General features: G+C 40.8%; 1 protein-coding gene across 6 annotated transcripts in view; it reads left to right on the top strand.

Annotated features, from left to right (window-relative positions):
- ST8SIA5 (ST8 alpha-N-acetyl-neuraminide alpha-2,8-sialyltransferase 5) overlaps positions 1–22,484 on the top strand; it is a 185,726-nt gene that overhangs the window by 94,169 nt on the left and 69,073 nt on the right. For 5 of the 6 annotated variants that reach the window (XM_075488812.1, XM_075488811.1, XM_075488810.1 and 2 more), the window contains exons 2-3: positions 4,085–4,166; positions 18,005–18,125. The gene's annotated coding sequence lies outside the window, so the exon portion shown is untranslated. The remainder of the gene's footprint in view (positions 1–4,084; positions 4,167–18,004; positions 18,126–22,484) is intronic. The other variant, XM_075488809.1, reaches the window with a different exon arrangement.

Genomic DNA, 22,484 nt, shown 5'->3' with positions numbered 1-22,484 from the left:
TGGTTTTGAGCTAATAATGTCTGTCTTTTCTCAGGGAGTGTGTTAACTCAGGGGTGGCACTCCATTATCATTATTGTATAGCTTCCACGCTGCTGTTGCCTCAGATCTTGAGAGTTTCGAGTGCATCTGAAGAGCTCAAGACTGTCTTTGCCTGCTTGTATATAGGATTTTCCCCAGAACAGTTAAAATTTGAACCCTGCCTAGATAAGAATGGCACCACTTTAGCCAACAACTTATCTTGGTCTGTAAATCCAGGGTTTTATTTGTGTCTTGTTCAAATGTATTGACTAAAATATTTTCTCATTTGCAGTATTAGTACTGTTAAGACACTGCAGTTAACTGAGATCAATCTGTAGCCTATTTGTTTTATTTACCAATCACACTTCTCTAAACCTACCATTAACACCTCTGAGGGGATCCTCTGAAGACAGCAGGTTTATGCATGTTTCAGTAGATTAACTATTTGGATCTGATTTCTAGTAATGATGCATGAGAAGAAAAAAATGCAACTTTATTACTAAGCCACTCTACAACAAAAGCTTTTGCTGTTGTAAAATGCCTGATGGGGCAACTCTTTCTTTACAACTAATGATTCACATAATTTTTGGACCACTAACAGGGACCAGTCCTGCAAATTTTTCATCAAGCAAGCAGTGGACCATTTACCTCAAAATACCACTGTGAATCTTCTGCTTTACAATATTTCTATATGAATAAAAGCCTGTGATGGATGCGCTCATGGCAGCAAAAAGGTACCTGACCAATACAGTGTTAGAAAATCTGTGAAACTGATGCCAGTAAACCTTGTAAAGAGTAGAAAAAGTCTAAAATTTGTGTTGATTTTCAGGACTGTGGAAAGAAAATCCTACTAGTTGTAAGTTGAAGCTGTATGGTATAATAATCTTTGAAAGGCAATGAATAATTTCACTACAAACTTTTGGGATTTTCCAGGGTAGCACTGCTTTTAAAGCTGAAAGTTTCCTTAATCTGTTGCCATAGATTTTTTTAACTTTGTAACCTCTCATCTCAAGTAGCCTGTGGGTTTGAACCCTTGACTGTCCCACTAAACTTAATTTCATCTTGAAATTCAGATAATCAAGGGTATATAGTTATATATTGTGTGACTTTAACTTTTCTTTTCCTCATAGGCTTTTTCCTAACAGTATGCAATTCCTTTAAAACTATTAATCAGAAAGCTGATGACTTCTTTTGCTACTTTTTTTTAAATTATGCATTGGCTATAGTCAAGCGATCTCTTCAGATTTTGCCTGCGCTTCAGACATGCCTGGGTCCATCTCACAAAATATTAGGCATTTAACAAAGATATCTACATTGGAGGCCTTACTTCGCAATGAAGAGAGACAGGCACTTCAGGAAGGCATTTCAGCTTTTTGTTTGCCTGTGATTTGTTGTGACTGAATGACTAGTAGAATATGCCACATGATATTATTTCTGCTCCTTCACTGGAAGGTTTGCAAGAATATCTGGTATTGATACTAACACATAAAAGCAGCGCATATTATTTTCAAAAGTACTGTCTCTGTGTTGCCTTTATTCTTTTCTCCTTAAATCAGTGAGATTGCTGTTGTCGTTGGTTTGAAATAGTTTGGCCCAAAATGACTGTTTTTGAAAACCCAAGCTGTAAAAATTAGCATTTTGCAAAGACCGGTATGTGTAAATGTGAAATGGATCGTGTGATCATTTGTGCTAGTGAAACACACTTGCTTGTCTACATATACCAAATGAACAAGAACATAACTGAACCAAGTTCATTTAGAGTTGAGGGTTGGTCTCATAAATAAGGCACCTGACTTTAGGAAATAAATGAAAGACATTGCTGGAAAATTACATAATCTTTTTGCTAGGAGGTCCATGCTTGTGAATGAAATTAATAATGCTTCCCTACCTTATCATAATTTATCGTTACAATACTTATAATTAAATATGATTATTTTAAATTATATTATAATATTAAATATGGTGATATGGATGTAGAAGTAGTTATGTTTTATCAAAGATTCAAGAAAGTTTAGTCGTAGTGTTCATTCAATTCTGGTTTTAAAACAGAATGAAAAGGAAGGGAAAGTACAAGGAATGAAGTGTTTTTCTGCTTCAGGAAGAATGCAGGCAGATTTTCTCCAGTCAATTAAATAAGGGCTACTGCTCAGCTTTCTGGTAACTTTGTGTGAGAGACTGAAAGAGTTAACGTCTCAAACATTGTGGCGACTTGAGGCGCTATTTGCATGGCGGCAGCAGGTCGGCGAGCACGGGGTGGGGGAGAGCGAGAGGGGGACGTGCGGGACATGGAGAGTGCATCGGAGGATGCGCGGTTCCGGGTTCCGCCGGACCTTACTATGTATGGCCAGAGGTCACACAGAGCTGATCTGAGGAAGGGGCTTGCGACCACCCCCCTTCCCCAGCGCCTGCGCAGAAGATTGAGAACTTTCTAGAACAAGAACCATGTAAGTCCTGAAGGGGCGTACCTGGAGGCAGGGATTAGCCTATTAAAGACACGCCCCCCAGGGAACCACGCGCGCCCACCATTGGAGGATTGCCACGTCCGTCATCGTCATCGTCATCGTCATCGTCATCGTCATCGTCATCGTCATCGTCATCTCCATCTCCAAGGTGGTGATACTTTTCCTTTCTCTTTCCTCCTCTCTTTTCCTTTCCTTTTCTCGCTTCTCTCTTCCTCTACTCTTCCAATATATGCAAGTTTGGGATAAATTGTGACGGGTTGCCTGGAAAATAGCTCCATTGCCAAATCGCCTCTGTTCGTTCGTTAGGCTTGCCAGGTCGTTAAGTTTGTCCGTTTGTGGAATTCGCCAGTTAATAAAGTTGCTGGCCAGACTGTTCTTCTGAGTCATTGTCGTGACTCTACCGACCACGCGGCTCTGCCGAGCAGAGATCGGCTTTTGTCAGTACACAAACTGTCGGAGAATCGAAAAGATTCACCCATCTCGCAACCCACCAAGCGGGATGAGATACTTTGCTACATTGAGAACATCTGCCAAATTGCACTGAAAAGGTCACATCTGTTTATCTGGGAGCAGGATATGTTTTGTAATTGATTGAAAAGAATGGCATAGGCCAAGTGGCAATGCAATAAGGCTGCCCTGAGCAAAGCCAATGCAGAAGTAAACACAATTTCAAGAAGCTCTATCAGGAATGAGCAGTCTTGGTAAACTCATATGTACAGGGTTTGAAGTCTCTAAGGAGTCTCTGGATCTTTATTACTCAGGAAGCGAACAGATTAAGACTGAAAGCTCCCAGCTTGAGCCAGACCTGGCAGCCAGGTTCCTTCATTGGTAAAACCACTGTGAGCACTTTCAAGTCTGGGATGGAGGAGTTGATACTTCAAAGCCCAGTTGGATCAGCTGCCTGGGGCATTCAAACTTTATCTCTGGCTACAGCCTGCCAAGGCAGATGGATATCACAGGGCTAAGGTGCAGTGTGAGACAACCGGAGGAAGGGCACCCTCACTAAAGGGGGGTGGCTGTGGAACAACCCTCCACAATAATCATATTAATCCAGGCTGATGAAGCAAATCCAGAATTTCACCATCTTCCTCTCATACCACAACTATGGTGAGGCTTGTAAAAATCAACTTTATGGACTTTTTTTTGAAAAAGTGACTCAATATAGCCCTCTTCAAGCAGAAGTGATCCAAGATAACTCTCTTAGAGCTACTGTGGGGAGGTGAAAAGCATTACTGCTACAATAATACCACTGTTAAATATTTCTGCTTATCTGAGTGATGATAGGATAGTTATAAGAGCTTTTTTTTATCCTTGGCCTGAGCGTGTTTCATAATCAAATGTTCCTTTAAAGCTGGGAAATTACATTAACACCAAAAAAAGAAAAAGGAAGCATTTCTCTCTTAGGCACTGCCATATGTCTTTCCAGGTGGAAATACAACAGGGTGCAGTAAGGCAAGGATTGTGGAGGGACCCTGTTGTGCTTGGCTGTTGGAAAGCATATGGTGCAATAATATTCCAGCTCTGACTGTGAATTTTCCTTCTCCTGTCTTCTCTGGCAAATATGATGATTCTAATTTATATTCAACTATTCTTTTTGTGCCTAGGAATAGAGTGCTCCTTCCATCATCAAAACTACGTATTAGATTAGGTCCCACTTCAGAGAGAACCCCAGAAGAAACAGAAGAGGTATGAAAAATTTCCTCACTAATTATCTGAACCACCTTTATAATGTAGAAGAGGTTACGAAGGCTTGGATTTCAATGGCCTTAATGGAGACTTTAGGATGCTGGAATTCCAGGAGAAGGAATCTCTCCCCATCTTGAAGCGGTAGCTGCTCCAAAGACAAACAGTGCTGGTCCTCAGCCAATTTTTGTGCCCCTGCAGTAATGCTGAGCTGCAGTTGGCTTGGTCTCAGGGCTTCCTTCCTAGCCTTGGAGGTGACTGCATGGAAAGTATTGCATTTCAGAATGTATTATTTATTGTTTAACTTTCTCAGTGCACTCTTTGGGGCATGATGCTGCAGAAATGTTAGCAAAACCTGAGTTCCTATCATCATGCTCTCCTGTGCTTGGCCAGGCATGTCTAGGACTACACAGAGAGCTTCACATCTCCAGGGCCTTCATTTGTGTGGAATCCAGTGAAATGCTTCAGATGCATGTGTAATCAGAGATTATAGCAAAAAGTAGAAGTAGTTATATTTGTTTCAGTATCATCTTTCAGTATCAGGTCAGCATAGAATACAGTTTCTGAGTGAGGCTGTTGCTTGCGGCTTCTGAGGAAAAAGGCATAAATCTCTGGCACTTGACAGTTTTGAAATAAGAAGCCCATGCAGGTACGTTTGTCTGTCATCATAAGCAGTTTAATGGCTGGCTTCTATTCTGAAGCTGGAGGGGGTTTTATGTCTTATAAAACATATCATTATTATCTCTAGAGCTATTATCTCTAATGTAACTGTGGGTATTTGCATTGTCCAATCCTTTGAAAAAATCCTATTAGGCTTTTGACCTCTGTGATTTCTATCTGCAGAAAATCCCTTAGAGCAAAATTAACCCCTTACAAAGTTCCCTGTACATATACCACTGAGGGTATTTCTACACCACAGGCTTTCTGCATTGTGGTGTCCAAACAGTTAGCAACCTGAAGCTGTGTTTGCCAGCGTGGCTGAAAGGAAGTTGTGGACGCATATTTGGGCAAGGATGTAATCTGCCAGCTTTGCAGTGTGGTTGTAGTACAGCTGTAAGTAACAGGGCTGAAATACTGAGTTGTTCACTATGTTCCTAAAACTAGCTGTGCCTCTATCTCTCTTCTTCCTTGCCTTGCCTTCTTATCTCCTTCTTGCCTGTTGCCCCCAGAAGCTGAAAATGCAAAGTAATGCAAACTAACTCAAACTCACGCACAGTAGATGCAAAATAAATATTGCAGATTCTGTTATAAAGTGGAGTCTGAATCGTTCTTCCAGGCAGTAACTTGTGAGCATCACCCGATGTGACTTGGCAGTAGCACGCAGAGCATTCCTCAGATTGTTTATCTATCTGCCCTATTGCCATGCCGTTGTTGACACCTGTATATACTGGTTGAATGAACTGGGCATCATCATCATTGCTGTGTTCTAGACAAAATACTTTCTCTTATTTCACAAATATTGAGCAGAACAGAGTTGGCAACATTTATGGGAATGTCATTTGTGACATTAATAGCAAAATGGCAGCATCATCTTGCTTTCCCAGAAAGTGCATGCTCTATTAGCACTCTCCATCTACTGAGTTTTTAATTCTATTGGGTGTTATATTTTAATGTTTTTCTCTGTGGTCAGGGTACTGCTCCACAACCAGAGCAAAAGAAGGTAGCAAGGTTTTCTAATGGTAACAGTGGACACTGCTATGTTGATAACAATATCCCTTGGAAGCAGTAGGACCTCATCTTGTCCCTGCTCATAAGCACCTTTACAGCATTTTCAACATTGATGTCTTTTAATCTGCTTTGCTTCTTTGAGGGATATCTCTCTGTGAATAATCACTCTTGAGTTACTTAGTCTGGACTTGCTATTTCTCCTTGATCCTTGGGATCTGATGAAAACATCGTTCTCCCTTTCCTTTTTACTGCCTTTTCTGTGGGAGGAAACAAAATTCTGAAAAATTCAGAAATGTCACCTTAAGGAGTTTATAATCCCTTCTGTCCATCTCCTCCTGGCCCACTGTTATCTGGTGGTGGTGATGGTGGTAAATAAAGGATGAAGTCATATTTGTATAAGTGTAAACACAGTAAGGAGTAAAAGCACAGGGAGAAACATATATAGAAAACCTTCACAATTCTGATAAAAACCAACTCTTTCATGAGAAGTTTTGAGAAATATTCCCATAAACTGTATGGCTCTGAGGGCTCTGAGGTGAGTTTATTGTGGGGCCTAGGGTGCTGGGAGCTCCTTATGACCACCGACTCTTCTCCATCAAGTGCATACTTGGGTGGCAGAGAAACATTTTATCGCTCCTATTCCCTTTTCTCCCAGGGAATCCTGAAAATGTATCTGGTTTGGGAGTTCTAGTCTACCAATGTGAAAGTTGGAGTACGGTACGGTCATTAATTTCACTGTGTTAGAGTACAGATTTAGTGGTGGTATGTTTTAAACAGAATGAGTTGCCCAGAGCTTGGGGAAAGCACTTTCTAAGTGGGAATGTCAAGTAAACTGGTAAGTTATGACAGAATTACAGAGATCGCAAATTGTACCAGAAACTGAGAAGTCCTGCAATGTAACTTCTTGCCCATTATCTTATCTATGTGAGTGTATCTAACCAAGCTTGCACATTTATCCAGCTTTAAAACTTCAAACCTGATTTGAGGTGTAAAATGTGACGGAGAGTTCATAGGGCAGGGACGTTGCTCCAGATGTCATCAGCAATCTGTTGTTATTGTTCAGTCTTACTGGAGATCTACCTGGAGGCTCTTAGCAGGAGTAGAAAGCTGCTTTGTGCTGTGTGTTAAACAGTAGCAGGCAGTCCTGGCCTCAATTAGCTATTAATCTAATAGCCCAGATTCTGCAAATTGTAACACAAAATAGGTTAACACTATACTCATCTGAGTGGCCCCAAACAGGTCAGTGTTTGAGTCAAGTTACTCATGAGACAGTTTGCAGGATTAACCTGTAGATTCAGCGTTTAACTTGAAATTATGCAGGAAAGAAGTCTTCTGCCCCTTTTTTTGCTTTTCAGCAGTCGTACCTATAAAAAGTTGCATTGATTTAGAATTTTAGATTTAGAATCTTGTTCATATTTTAAGAGAAATAAACCTCTTCAAAGACAGTCTAAATGCTTCTTTTAGATACAAAAATAAAGCTTGATAGTAGAAATGCTCCTTAGAGAAGTTTTATTGACTCCAGGGGATTTCAGTGCCACTGGAGCAACTGAAAGAGCTGTTTCCAGCAAAGGCAAGGATTTAGCTCAAGAAAGAGGCTTCCCCCAACACAAACAGCTGTTTCTTGTCACATAAGAGAGAAAAGCCACAAAAGAAATAGGACATAAAGTACAGAGTGAATAAAACTGCTGCTTCCCTGCAAACATCACTTACAAAGTCTTGAGCATAGGAGGACTTTCCAGCTCACGATGCAAGAGCCAAGGCAGGGGGTGGGTTTCATGGGCTGGGCTGAAATTTGACATCAGGAGGAGATTGAAACCCAGCATTGGTGGAAGCTGTCTGTGATGCAGAGATGAAGGCTGGATCTGGCTTGATGCTTAGGGGAGGTGAAAGAGGGGGACAGCCTGCGATTCAAAGAGCGAAAGAAGCAGGAGTCCATGAGTGGCAGTGGGGGAGAAACAGAGAGAAAGGGGCAATCTGGCATAATAGGAAGGCAGACACAGCATGTGTAGAAGGTAAATCAGTAATTACAGTAAAATAAGGGGCAATTTGATTGGAAAACGTCTGGTTGCTGCTGCTCTCCTGGTCTGGCTGGATTTCTTGCAGATGGTATGTGCTGTTCTCTCTACAGCACATTTCCGATACATTCGTGCAAACCTTTACAGGAAATCTAGCTCCATAGTGTTCTGCAATAATCTAAAAGCTTTTTTAAAAATTGTGAATCAACTCCAAACACAAAAAAAATCGTTTTCAAATGGTGATTTTTTTTTTAAAGGAAAATGCATTTGTATGGAAGAAAACGAGAGTTCAGAGACAGGCATGGCACATCTGTAAGATGCATGCGTGTTATGGGAGGGCGTATTGCAAGCTAAAGATCACTTGCAGTTAGCTGCTGAACTTCATGTGTGCTTTAGATTGCTTCCTTTAGATGTGCTAGCAAGCTGTTAACACTTGCACTGAACATAGTTGCCAAAAAATCTTGGAGTATTTAACTAACTCTAATAATAGTTTCATATGTTAAGAGAATGGTGTGGAATTATAGAATTAGGAAATAAAGAGGGATCATAATGGAAACTGACTGTGTGATGAAATGTAAACAAAACAGAAGTAAAATTAAGTCCTATTAAATCTGACTCAGATATGATTTGCCTTAACTTGACTTCTCTGGGGTTGCAGGGTGTTTTTTCCTGTGCTACCTAAATAGTATTTGAGCATTGTGCAGATGCTGCCAAGTTAATCAAAAGAATAGTCATTTGAGCACGAGCATGAGTTTTAGGGATGAGTGATCAGGGCATTTGCTGAGGCTGCAGATTATACGGGACCCCATTAAACTAAATAGCAGTGCAAATGATCCAGTGTGTGGATGGGAATGGGAGAAGAAAGGAACCTGTATCTTAGCATCTGACCCTACAAATGTGACATTGTCTCTGCCCTTGAAGAAAGAGATTTAAGATCTTATTTCCTGTTTCCAAGTAAATCTCTTATCTAGGATCTAGTATCCACTATTCACCAATATGTTGAGAGATTGCAATAATGAATCTTTCCATCACATCCAGGGGAGGCTGCTAGCAGCACTGCACCTCTCTGACATTACACGCTCTAATTACATGCAAGCTTTTTAAGAGTGCTGAAACATCACAGAAAAGAGAAAAAGATAAAAGCTAAGATTTAAAAAAATGACAAACCAGGACTTCCCAGATAAACTCCAATAGAGAAAATGCAGCTTGTTTCATTTTGTGCTTGTTTCATGGGCAAAAAAGAATGCTTAGGTATTCCTGAAGGAATGCAGAAACCACAAACACAGGCTGCAGTAGTTGCAAATAATTGCTCTTCAGAGGCATGATGCATCACCCATGTCCTACTACAGCTTTGCTTTGAAGAACTAAATGACTCTCCAGCCATCCATTCAGCCCTGTGCTCAGCACTGTTTTGCACCCTGTCTCTGGGCAGAAGGCCAGGATGCTTATGTACCTTCTCAAAAGACTTTTTCACAGATATATCAGAATGAGGTATTTGATAGAGTAATTAGGTGTAGTATTTTAAATTAACAGTAACCAAACAACTTGATTTTTGCTCAGAAATGATCCAAATTTTGTAATGGGCAGGGCCAAAATAAGCTTGGTTTAGGATCAATGTACAGAAGCACCTAAACCTGTTTCTAGAATAATTCTAAGATTTCTAAAGCATGTGAATATGTGAATGCATCGTGGTTTTGAAAGACTGCAACTATTTTTGACTAAGGTATTTGAAGACTACAGGTATTTTTGACCACCAGTGTTGGTTTCCTCCAGACCTAAATTCTTATAGGTTGTGCAAAGAAAACATCTGCTTTTGCAGAGTGATTTTATTCTTGGCTGTTATTCTATTTACTGTAATATTAACTTACTTTTAGAAGTCTATTTCATATTTCAGGAACAAGTGTGTATTTCTAAAGTATTGAAAACCAGCAGTGTTTTCCTGTCAGAAAAAGTGAGAAAAGTGAGTCAGTATTTGCATTTACATAGCATCTTCTCTCAAAGGATATAGAAGCACTTTGAAAATACTAAGTTGCCCAAGATCCAGGGAATTTTCAGTAAAATGTTGTGTGATATCTGCAGATCTATCACCGACTACACTGAATGTGATGAAGGAGATGCAGCCAGGAAACTCTGACCTCCAGGATTTACATGGGAAAGGAAACTTGGAAAAATGGAAAACAGTCTATCTCATTAAATAGTTCAGCTGTTCATTGTCTGACCCATAGGCACGATGTATTCTGGATGATACCTGGGGAGCCATTCATGAAAGAAGGGACAGCCTTAAGTTGTTGCAAAGTTGCCAGATAGCTTTTAGAGCTCAAGTCTGTCTAGAGCTTTGACAATTGGATCAGTACAGCTTTGGTACCATAGACAGTATTGGTATAGGATTTCATTAGAATAACCCCTTTTTATTGAATTCTGGGAATGTCAGCTTGCTAATTTTACCTCTAGCTCCTTTTCAGGCCAGCTTTTCCTTAAAAGGTATTTTTCAAATTGGGATGTGGGAGGCTTATTAGGTCACTGAAAGTGACAGAATATAGGTGTAATCAATAGTTCATCACTGGGAAAGAGAGTGCCAGAGGCGGTGCTGCAGGTCAGGTGAATTGTTCTAATGGGACTCAGAGTCACAGACCAAGAAAATTACTTTTTATTGCATTTCTTCCTCATCATCAGTTATAACCCTTAGCATTCATTTATCAACTTTCCAATGATTCCACAAAGAATTAGGGTGCATTTGCCTTACAAAACTCTCAAGAGTGTGATTCTTACTATTTGGGTATTAAGATGTGAAAAGGATTGTTGTAAAATATTTAAATTTATTGTTTATAACTGTCAATACAGTCTCTGTTAGGAAAATTAGTTTTAATTAGTACAATAAAAATAGCTTACTAAGAATCTCACTGGGGGTCTCTGTGTCTTACCAGCGAGGATGTAGACCCACTGAGGAGCTTTTAGCTCTCTCTTTCAAGAACAGAAAGAGAAGTACAACCTCTGAAGTGAAATCTCACCCTACTGTCTTTGCCCTTTAATGCTAAGTTAGAAGAGCATCTTTCTGTGTGACAAGTTTGAACACTGACAGTATTTCTGCATTCTTAGCTACTTGTGTGCTTTTAGCAAAATGCCTCTTTTTGGACCTATAACACTGGACAAATCAGCAGTCCCAATTTGTGAACTCAGTTATGTATATCCTAACTTGAGATCTGAGAAAGAAATGGCTGTTGGCCTGTTTTTACTGGCAATGTGAGAACTATGTGCTCAGTTATCAGTTCTGTTTTGATGCTGCTTCTGTCAATATCCCATAAGTGTAATGATACATGTAAAAATTGTGCGTGATCATCTTTGTTGGAGGGACTGTACGTTCCATGTGATCCTGGCAAGCATTCAGTGTTTTGTAGTTCCCGAACTATTAACTGCTATCTCCTCTTTTAAAGCAATTTCTTATTTTTCAATCATATTTATTTTACAGTTAATTTTAAAATTTTATTACTTTTAATATTTCAATTCTGATATATTTTTCAGTATTCTAGTAAGGGGCTTTTATCAATATTCTTTCCTTGCTTGAGTTGTGTAGTTTATGACATTTCTAGAGTGCAACATTCTGTTCTGAAAAGAAAAGCAAGTATCATTCAGTTTTAGTGGATGTCTATGTTTGTACTTATTGATGTAAAGATAACCACATATACATTAAGAACCTCCAGTTCAATGGATATCTAATTTTTGGAAATAAGACTACAACCAATGGAATTTTCTTAGCATGGGCAGCTTCCTAGACCTGCAGCTGAAATTGATATACTTTCCAGTTAGACAGCTAATAATAAATATATCAGTTTCAAAGAGCAGATTGAAAGTACTGTAGATATTTATCCCCTTCACACCTCAGTAGATCTATTTTGCAAGAAGTTTGTATTCTTTATGATGAAACCCAAAAATATTGATATATTTTGGAGTAATCCAGAGCTTTTAGTGTGCTATGCTCTGGAATTAAAATCACATGAAAACCAGGAATATTGTTTCTTGCAAAACATTTTGAGCTCAGCAAAGCTGGCATGGCTCCTACTGCTTTTCATCTAAGCTTTTGACATCTCTTAAGGCTTAGAACAGAATGAGAGGTATTTGAGGTATGAGAGGTATTGGTTAGGTAAATGAATTCACCCTGCAGTGCTTTTCATTATGTGAAAAAAAAATGATTTGAGTTAGGGGTGAAAGCAAATTGCTTGTGGTCCTAGACCTCAAAACTTGTTAGATTTTCTGGGTCACTTAGAAAATTATTTCTTATATGATTTTTTAACCACTGATTAATTTTTGGCAGCACTACATAGATAGATAGAGAGGAAAGAAAATCTGTCCTGAGGCAAATTACTAAAGTATTGTAGAATTTCAAAGCAAATTTATTAAGTGGACTCCTGGGAGCATTCATTCAAACATTACAAGAGGCTGCTAGAAGAGACTGTGGAATCTCCATCCTTGGAGATACTCAAAACTTCACTGGTGAAGGCCCCAGGCAACCTGTCACAATTTCAGAGTAGGCCTTGCTCTGAGTGGCGGGTTAGACTAGAGGACCTCCAGAAGTTCCTTCCATTGTAAATTAATCTGTGATTGTATGAGGTTTTGGCTCTATGAATGAGAGTTTAAACCCCAGTTTAGCCAAGGGATCTCATAGTTTGAGCCGAGTAGATGTGTCAACCTGATCTTCTTTCCCATTACATATTCAGAGAGTATTTAGCCAGTATTGATGCTCCCAGTCTGTCCTTTGGTGTTCACCATTCATTCCATAAAGCTTCTCCAGCTTGGTACCTCTCCTTTCTTCCAGGAGTTTTTGGGTGACGATGGAATTTTAAATGATGACATTTAAATTAAATGATGACCTTTAGATGAAAGCATCCTGTTTTCTTGGTTTCTCTCCCTACCAATAACAACTAGAATGCTTTTTAAAAGAGGAAAGAAATTAAAACAAAGATATAAGAAGGAAGGAAGGTGGTTTGGATGGGTGACAATGTCATCTGTACTTTGGGTTAATCCATGTTAGGTGTAGTCTTGGCTCTGCCACTTCTACCTTATGGGGTCTTGAGCAAGTCACTCTATCTCTAGATGCCTTAACCTGCCCATGGCTTGGGGATGAAGCTTTCTACAGGTAAATTTGTGCTGTGGGCACCAAGCCAGCTCAGAGATCAGGGGCACGGGAGTGCCCTTACCTGAGCTCAGTCCAGCCACCAGGCTACAAAGACAGAAGGCTGAGGTGAACTCTGGCACATAGCGATGTAGGAGGCTGCAATGTATTTCCTACAGCCATATATACGTATCTCTCTCTCTCTCTGCTCTTCTGCATCATTGTGTAAACTCATGGTGCCTCATTTTGACATTGAGTAGGAGTCAAAGTTGCTACAAGGTGTCAAAAAGAAGTGAATGAGGCCTTATTCACCTCTCAGTAATGTAAAGAACCAGAGTTCAAGAATGTTAATAGTAGTTTCTGCACCGTCTTTGGTGATCTTTGAATCAAGCTGGGATTAATCTCACTTAGTTTAAATTGTAAAGAAGCTAGATGTCTAGTCTAGGCTAGTCATTTAAGCACTTTCTGTAGTCAGTGGGGAGAGAGAAGCACTCCCAATGGCTGATTTGCCTGTCTGTCTACCTTAAAAAGCAATGAAACATTTCTGGAGATGCCTGTTTTCATCTGCCAGCTATAGCTGGAGTCAGGTGAACAGCTCTTCTAGAGATCTGTCACTGAGAGAGCTAACATTCAATCAAATGAATTCTGCATTTTACATACCACACACATGTTCTGAGCAGGCCCATAGCAAGAGCCAGTGCATGTTTCCTCCAGAAGGGAAGCTGGATTTAATTTTTTTAAAATTTCAGTTCAGAAAAAGCACAATATATATCCTTAATTAGATGTATATGTAATTAATGCTATAAAGATTGAGCATTAATCAGACTTTTTATTTGCCACTTTTAATAAATATGCTTTTTTTTCTATCTCTGTATAATGTGACACCCAGAAAATTTAGTTTCTATTATTTGCATTAAACAGAGCGAAGTCCCACAGGTAAAGCAGTCTAGTGCCTGAACTCTGGAAGTTGAACATGTAAAAAGAGGACATTTGGATTATGAACTTTAGGAGCTGGGTACATTTTAATGCAATTTTTTTATCAGAAGGTAGTCTGATAGTCTTACAGTTAAGATATTTGAGTGAATGGACATTGCATTACTATTTTGTGTTAAGAATTATCCACGTAAAGAAAAAATAGGGTTTGTAGTTCTTAATCTACATGTGGGATGTTCATTGGTTCCCAGGGAAACCATTAAGGTAGGATTTGAAGAGTACAAACAAGAAAATATGATAAAGCAGAGTTGGAGGCAGAATCTCTTATAAAAGCCTCTGAGAGCGAGTGAGTAACCCTAAACATTAACTAGATTTGAGGTGGAGGTTCCCATTAGTGAATGAGGACCTAAGAATTGATCCTAAAAGTATGCAGAGTATTAAATGATACAAAGCAAAGTAATTTTAGAGATGTGACAAGGTGTTTTCAGCCTACATAATACTTTAATCCTCAGACCTACAATTCTAAAACAATCAGCTGTGGTTAATCAGGAATGCTTACAGCAGGGATTGAAATGGCCAGTTCACTCCTTTTTTCCAATCAAATTTTGCTCTCAACTATACTTCTGTCCTATGTACTTGTGAAGGTAGGATTCAGTACACCATTTGGATCCTCCTTTGACTACAAGCCATATGAAATATTGTGTTTGACTTAAATTGTGAGACTCACTTGCTATATAAGCTGGTTAGTTTTCCCTCTGGACATTCACTAGTCTGTAATAAACCCCCCCCAATTTTTAAGTGTTTTAAAATGTGTTTTAAAGAGATCTGGGCAGAGCTGAGTAATTGTTCCTAACCTAGTCCTGTATTGGAGCTGTTCCATAGGATGTGGGATTTTTCAGTCTGGCTGGTTCATGCCATTTAGCTGGTGCCTCTGACTTTCAGGTACCCTCCTAGCTTCTTACACCTACTCCCTCAGAGTTTTCCTTATGCAGGGCAGGAGGGATCAATCTGGGCTTCTAGCTTAACCCCTCCTGGGGACAAACAGGAAGGCAGGCATTGGTACGCATACTGAGTGACACAATCTCATTATCACTGTCTTCAGCTATAGGGAAGCTACATCTCTTTGCAAACTAACCCTGTGGTGATGCTCACCATCCATTCTGAGTCAGATTAACTCTTTCCTTGAGGCTGTAAGGAGCTGCCGAAGTGTCAAGATAGGCAAGGTCCTGCCTCTCTTTTCGCCCTCTAGCTTGGCTCTATTTTTGCTCTTTTTGCACATGATAGTTGACTCTCCTGGCTATGAGAAAGAGCTGTTACCCTCTGACGTTAGGGCAACACTTGAGCAACAGTTGAAGTCAATGGCTCTGGGTTGCTGTGTGAGGTCTTTTCAAATCAGGCAATGAATGATGTGTCTGTTACCTTTGCTGGGAAGGAACAAATCATAATAACCCACCATAGCCAGCGTTGACCACTGCATAACCACACTGACTAAAAGTCATTTTCCAAAGGCTGGACTAGAAAGACTCTTAAGCTTGATACCAACTCCTGATGTTGAAAGTTTGCCCAGCTGGAGCTGGCAGGTCTGGTCCTCTCTGTGCATGGATGATGTGAAGCACGCTGCTGGCTGCCCTTACTCCTGTGCTGGTACATCCCTCTCTGACCCATATTGAAAATCTCTGCGGCACACTGGCATGTTGTGAACTCCCCGGTGGATGGCGTGCACTTCTCCATGTGCAGTGATGCCAGGTGGACATGCAAGAGCTGCACTGCAGTAGAGCTTTCCAGTGGGTGGGGTTCATAATCAGAGGGTTGTTCTAAAGGTTTTTAGTAATGGAAGTGTCACGGGTGAATTCTTCATCCATTCTCACTAGGTGGTATTTCATTTATCATCAGAGATCCTTGCTTTTCAAGAGTTTATTCCTTTTCAGTTCATGGCTAGAGACTTAATAAAATTCACATCTCGTTAGTTTATTGTCATTTTGAGAACTCATTCTCTGAAACCCATGGTTATTATTTTGCCTGAATCTCACACTGTAAAATATAGAAGAGTTTGTGTCCTTCAGAGTGACCTTAAATGGCAGCAGCACAAAGAAAGCCATGAGATGCCATTAGCAGCCTTCTGCTGGATTAATGGCCAGCAAAATCTGGTGAAGATGCCTGGAGCTTTCTAGCATCACTGTTGTGATTTTGTACATGATTGCCCACGAGCAGCTACACAACATCCAACAAAGCCTAGCTCAGCCACGGCATCATGCTGTCAGGCCTGTGCACCCACACATCCCTCCCCACCAGGTTTCCAGCTAAGGCAAATTGAGGCCAAGCACCTCTCCCAAGGTTACACAGTGAGGCAGTAGCTCTCCTGCGGTTAAAATCCCCCATCTCTACATGGCTCTTAGGCTTTTTGTCCTGGCCATTTGTGTGACATGTCTTTATCCTTCTGCCTACTTGAACAGACTGGTTTTGTTGGAAAATCGGCCTGTGCTGTGCAAAAATAGGGAGTCACGTGATACGATGTTGTCCAAAGATTTCAACAGGGCTTGCTTGAGAATGCCACAAGTCACTTATTCAGGCCATCATTTTGCAAACACTTTCAGCTGACAAAAGCCAGCACAGCTGTCAAAAGAGTCCATTCTTCTCATCCCTTCATCTCCAGCTTCCCTGCTCATGCCTCCCATGTAGCATCCCCTCTCCTGATTTCTGGGAGTGTTTGTGTGCTTGTGCACGCACCGGGAAGCTGATCCATTTGAAAACTAACCTTTTAAATTCTTTTTCTGCTGGGTTTACTCTAAACTGGATTACCTTTCTGATAGTGATGACACATCCATGCAAACACTAATGCTATACAAGGGAAGGAGCAGTGCAACAGCAAAGACGGGTAGCTGAGAGCAGGACAAGTTTGCTTTTTCTGTTGGTGATACCAGCTTAGGCCAGGTTGTAGTACTTGTAATACTGAAGCTTCATGTTATCTTCAGCCATTAAAAAATCATTCTGTCCTGGCACACCATGAACATTTCCATAAAATAATGTAGTCTGGAACAGCTAGTTGGAAATGTTTGAGAAAGTGTTTTTTTTTTTTTTTTTTTAATTAGGGCCTGTTAGACCAGATGCTGCGCTTTCATTAAGCAACTGTGCAGAGACGTAGGAGAGTCAAAGAAAACACTTCCTGTACCCCAAATGATATAATTTAGTCTCTTCCAGAGTCAGGAGATGCTGTGTCACCTCAGGGTAGCATGCAAGCGGTAACACAGTGCACAGACCAGGCTGCGGATGCAGAAAATGTGAGGGGAGGAGAAAAGGCCTTTGACAGCCTCCCCAAGCTGGGAAGCAGAGGTCAGAAAGGGAAAGGGAGCTGTTGTACTTTGGATGTTCGACTTGTCAGAATTTGTTTAGTGAAAAAACAGAAATGTTTCCTAATGCTCCTTTTCTGGGCTCTGGGCACATCTGTTATATGTTCAGAAAAGGAAGTAAAATAACACAGGGGGAAAAAAGTTAACTCCCTGACATCAGACATGGAGAAGGAGCGATATCCACTTCTGGCTATCAAATTCTAACTGTGAGGGGGGAAACTTCACCCTCTAGCCTACCCCAAAAGAGTTGGGCACAAAGAGGTTCCCAGTAGCATGTTCAGGAGGTTATGTTATCATGGATCCTCTGGAGAACAGGGTCTGACCAGCTCCTGGGAATGCCTTATACCCAGCTCAGTGCCCGTTATACCGATGTAGCTCATCTTTAACACGAGCAGGATTTTCAGGGGGAAATGCAGATTTTTAGCAGCAATAGCCTGGTTGGGACCACTGAAGATCCCAATTACCTTCCCTCTTACTTGTCACCAAGCATCTGTAAAAGCCCAAGCAAAATAACATGTGGGGACATGTGGGGTTTGAGGTACCAACAGAGCCTTTGACAAGGTCTGAAACAGGAATAGGAGTAGGGAAAACATGACAACGTCACTTGGAGCCAAGCAAAAACTCGTCTGCACTAAAAAATGTCTCCTAAAGAACACACTTTCTCTTCTATGCTTGCTGCCAATTGTACTTGATTAATCAGGTTTGTGTGGGGGTGTTTTCCTTCATTCCTAACAGCATATTTTTCCATAAGTGATCTTAATCTTGTTGCAGATAATTCATCGCCTGCAAGACCACGACTGCTCCAAAAAGTTGCAATATTTTGCCTTCAGGAACTAATAAAATTCTTGTTGGAAAGCCATAAATACCTTTTCAAGACATCAGCTCCACAAAGGTATATGTTCTTCTTTTAAAAGTAATCATTGTGTGTTTTCCCCCCCTACAAAAAAGGGGGATGGGAGTTAGGCTGGTTTTGATTCTGTGGAGTTGATTGAAGTTTTCCTGCTGGAGTCTATTAGATAGTTTCAAACCAGGGAGCATTTATGTGCAATATACCTGTTTCTAATAGCTCCCCCACCTCCATAAAGACAGCTGCAGCAGAAAGTCCTATTCACTCTGGGGAAAACACATTTTATAATAGCTTCCCATCCCCCAGCCAGATGGGATCAAGCTGACGCAGCTGCGGTCCAGGTCCCATGAGAAATACTACAAAAAATGCAATTAAAATAATTAGGTTTTTTATCTATCCGGCATGGTAACAAATAGGGAAAGAAAGCTTGAAATAGCTATTCTACATATCAGTCCAATATGATATTGGATGCTTCCCAGGATTGCTCTAAGCTTTCCCTAGGGCTTTAAAAGAGCTTGTGGGTGCTCAGCCAGTTGCTGGATTAAGGATCTCTATTACTGATGGTAACAGGGGTAGGTTAAAGCCATCTGCACAGTAGATTTTGCTGTGAGAACAAAAAAAAAAGTGAGTCTGAATTGGTAATAAAGTGATTTAGATTCTGCTTCCTCCCTTGGAAATCAAGATTGCCTCTCATTGATTTAAGCACATACTGGCTCTGATTCTGATTAAGCAGTAATGCAGAATTTGCCTGATGATTCAACTTTATGGGGGATGTACAAATGAAAAATACATGGCCAAATACGTCCCTGGCACAACTCAGTGAAAACTGGCATTTACCCAATCGTTAGCTGCTTGCTGTTTGAGGTTTTCTCTGCTAACCTTCAAATGGTGCAGCAAATAAAGATTTCTTTTGCAGGCCTTTTGATTCCTTTTCCTGAAGTGTTCGTAGCAAATAAAGCAGTGTACCAGGAGCTGTAGCCCCAGTAAGCTGTATTTGTTATTGCCATAGCAGGTGGTATTTAGTCTGCAGCCAAGTGAGATGACCAAAGGGTGAAATATAACCTAAAAACCAGGGCAGATTCTCTTAACAGTCCTTAACTTCACTGATTTCACTCTCAGATTTCATCCAGGGGCCGAATTATGCAAACGTGAGTATTTTTTTCATTTTATATTCCTGTCACCATTCCCTGCCATCCCTGTGGGGAAACCTGGAGGTCAGGCATCTTAGCGAAGGGCATGAAAATAAGGGAATGTTGAATAATAAATGCTTCAGGTCATGCAGGCTGTTCCTATCTCCCACCTTCCTGACAGATGATTACAGAATAGCCTAGCTGAGGAAGTTTTGAGTGGCTCACACAGTGATTCTGGGGTGTTAGTACGCAGTCTGTGAAGCTGTCAATGCTCTTAACCTTTGCATAGGTCATCAAAGGAGTTTTTGAATCTCAGTAAGTACTTTGCCATGTGGCAGGGACTTCCAAAAGCTATGTGCTATATAACTGGGCATTTCCTTTTAATAGTTTCAAATGATTTCATTTTTGTTGCTTTTAAAATTCTTTCAGTTCTAGGAGAAATGGTATTTTAAAGTATCTGATTTTCTTTTATTGTCTGGAAATGTAACTCCCCCCCTCTCCTCACCCCAGACCATTTTTGAATGTTACTGGGAGGAAGAAATATCACGACTCCCCAGATTTGCCTTGTCTTCCTTTTGACTGTGAGAGGAGGGTTAGCAAAGGGGAGTGCTAGTCATGTGGACAGAACGCCAGCAGCAAAGCTGGCACATGTAGTTTCATTCTCATGAAAATATGTTTTATTCATTTGCTGATGATCAGCTACAGTAGCTATGAGAGAGAAAAAAGGGGACCAGAGTAAAACTGGAAATCTAGGTGAAATTCTGTAGCTTTGTCCCCCTTCAATGGCAGGTGGCTGCAGGAAATGTGTTTCTGTGACAGTTTCACTGGAATTAATATAGGCACTTTCAGTGGATTAAATATTAAGGGGGAAACATTCATAGCTCACTTCCTTATGTTGTTTACTTGGCATTAACTTCAACTTGTTTTCATGCTGTTTTCACACTTGGCCCTCTCACCAACATTTAGGCATCCACCATGCAGATGCCTGCAACTGAACTGGTCATCCCAAGCTCCCATTATAGTCAGGAAAGACAAAGGCAGTTTTAGGATGTGATTCATTTGACATAGCTTAGAAATTTACTTTAGGATGAAAAGAACTGCTAGTCTCCATGGAGTGTTTTGACTAAATCTCAGCTAACTGCATGGAGGGTTTCAGTAGGCTGTAGGCACATACATTTATGGTGGGAGTCAGGTACATCTATGTTTCGTGCTATTAATACCTAGATTTCCTGGTTGCCACTATAGCAGGGTTCCCATGAGCTGTGTGAGATACTTGTCTGTCTTAACCAGATGATCCTGGGGCATGTCAAGTAGTTCAGGATGGCAGCGCTTAGGGAACTGAATCCTGTGCCCAGTCAGGTGGATCCTGCTCTTGCAGTCCGCAGACTGACAAAGTCATACCTTAAAAGGCCTTACGCGATGTGGAAAGCTTCATACAGTTGTCCTTGTTACTCCTGCAATACACCTGCAAGGCCAAGAAATGCTATGATTGCTAGTTCAGAAATGAGGGAAGAGATGCTGAGGAGGGTAAAGATACTCATCTGCATGGCATATGGAGTGTAAGGTGAGGTGACTAAGCGGTAGATGACTCTACCGCACCATGCAGAAATCACAGTTCAAGTGCTGGAAGCAGCCATGCTTTTGCAGAAGTGCTGTTTTGCCTTCCCAAGCCAGCTTGGAGATCTCAGCACTGCGGCGTAGCTCTGCCTGAAGTCATGAAGGAAGCCTGGTGAAACATGGAGCTGAGCCCAAACCTCCTCCTAATTAGCAAAGGATAGTTAAGGCTGTTGTCCCCCCTGGGATGAGGATGAGGATAAGGATGAACTTGGCTTTTGGCCTGCTGGGAGGAAGTTTAGGGTTTTACGTTAAAAAAGGACTGGATAGTTCTGCAAAAATAGCAAACTAGGGAATAGTTAATGATTTTTTAATTGAATCTCTTTTAATATTAATAACCTATTAAAACCAACAAGGTATGAACACTTGGAGCTTATGTTTGAAGTCAGCTTGGATGGATATTATTGAACTGTAACTTTTTTGTAGCTCTGTAACTTTTCACTAGCTGCTGGGAAGATAATACTTTTAACAGGAACATGTAAGTTCTGGAGCACAGATGTGCCGTGATGGGAGAGTGGGGATAGCAAGGAAGGGCAGCAGACATGAAATGCAGAGTTAATGGCTTTCCTGCATATTTTAGGGAAGGGTGACGTGCTGGTTCCAGGCAGCAGCTGGTGAATTCAAGTATGTATTTAACATTCAAAGTCAAGCTCTGCTCTGTGTAGGGCCGGTCAGAGCTTGCATGGATTTACCAGGTATGTGGCCCAGAGCAAGATATGTATTCCTGTGAAGTTGGTGACCGTCTAAACTAAGATCATGTGCCACAGCACAATGTTTATTGTGAAAGCACTGATTTTTGCAGTGCCAGCCAATTCCTCTGCTTCATCAACTGGAAGGAGCAATGCTGAGGAAAAAGGCATGTCCTTCCTTTGCCCAAAGCAGGTGGATGCTATACATATAGATCTGAACTACAGCTTCCTTGGATTTCCAAGCCAAACCTGTCGTGGTATCCCAGGTGAGGGGATAGCACCTGAACATGAGCTGTCAGAGGGAAACTGATGACCGTGCCATGGTTCCCTGCTGCGCTGAAAGGCCTTAAGTTCCCTATTGCTTTGTATTTGATATGGTGCATTTTTCCAATTGGGAAAAGTGAATGGAAAAACGCTACCCAGGGTGGTGTATGTGAGGGATGGCTCCAGGCCTGAAGGAGGAAAAGCAAGAGAAAGCAGGAACTCGCAGGCAGTGGGAGGCTAGAAAGTTGCAAATTAAAAACGGGTAAGGGACAGTCTTCATACACCCTTTCAACCTTTCTTTTAATTTCCTTGTCTGTTAAACCTTGGAGCAAAAGTTTAATCAGTTTATAATGACAGTATGCAACAGTATAGCATATATCCTCCATAATCTCTTTGTCTTTGCCACAGTAAAAAAAACATTGAGAATTTAGTGTGATTATTGCCCCTTTTATTAAGCAAATATTTTGTCTGTGATTCCAACGGAGGTGAACTCACAGCATTGTTCTTGTTTACCAGCTACTCTCATAGACTGCAAGGACCCACAAACAGTACTAGTTATGATTTTTTTTATCACATCAGGGAAGAGCTTTCCTCATCAATTAGCCAACTTTTGGACTTGTGAAACTTTCAGTGTGAATCTGGCACTGTGGTTTGTTTTCTTAAATGCTGCATGGATTACAAAAGAGGAATACTGATTTGGCTGTTCC

This window comes from Mycteria americana (assembly GCF_035582795.1).
Source record: "Mycteria americana isolate JAX WOST 10 ecotype Jacksonville Zoo and Gardens chromosome Z unlocalized genomic scaffold, USCA_MyAme_1.0 Scaffold_18, whole genome shotgun sequence".
NCBI classification, from domain to species: domain Eukaryota; kingdom Metazoa; phylum Chordata; class Aves; order Ciconiiformes; family Ciconiidae; genus Mycteria; species Mycteria americana.
This window is presented reverse-complemented; position numbering and strand designations above follow the sequence as displayed.